This window comes from Lipotes vexillifer, unplaced genomic scaffold (assembly GCF_000442215.2).
Source record: "Lipotes vexillifer unplaced genomic scaffold, Lipotes_vexillifer_v1.1 scaffold1263, whole genome shotgun sequence".
Classification (NCBI taxonomy): domain Eukaryota; kingdom Metazoa; phylum Chordata; class Mammalia; order Artiodactyla; family Lipotidae; genus Lipotes; species Lipotes vexillifer.
The window spans coordinates 84730-85146 of NW_006785259.1; the positions used below are offsets into that span (position 1 = coordinate 84730).

General features: G+C 49.9%; 1 protein-coding gene across 2 annotated transcripts in view; it reads left to right on the plus strand.

Annotated features, from left to right (window-relative positions):
- Positions 1-417, plus strand: part of IQSEC2 (IQ motif and Sec7 domain ArfGEF 2) — a 78348-nt gene that overhangs the window by 59213 nt on the left and 18718 nt on the right. The gene's annotated exons all lie outside the window — the stretch shown is intronic.

Sequence of the window (417 nt, forward strand, 5' to 3'; positions counted from 1 at the left end):
TTCCTCCCTCCCTTCCTTCCTCCCTCCCTCCGTCCCTCCCCTCCCTCCCTCCCTCTCCCCCGTCCTCCCCGCTTTCTTCCTCTCTCTTTCAACTTTCTTTCCTTCCTTCCTCGCTCCCTCCCTCCCTCCCTCCCTCTCCCCCGTCCTCCCCCCTTTCTTCCTCTCTTTCAATTTTCTTTCCTTTCTCCCTTCCTCCTTTCCTTTTTTCCTTCCTTTCTTCCCTCCCTCTCTTCCTCTCTCTTTCTCCTTCTTGCTTTCAATTTATGTCTTCCTTTCTTTCCTTTTTTGGCTTCTCTGTGTTTTTTTTTCTTTTCTTATTTTAAAATACTGAACATCTACTTCTTGTAAATAAAAAAAGAGGGGCTTCCCTGGTGGCGCAGTGGTTGAGAGTCCGCCTGCCGATGCAGGGGACATGGG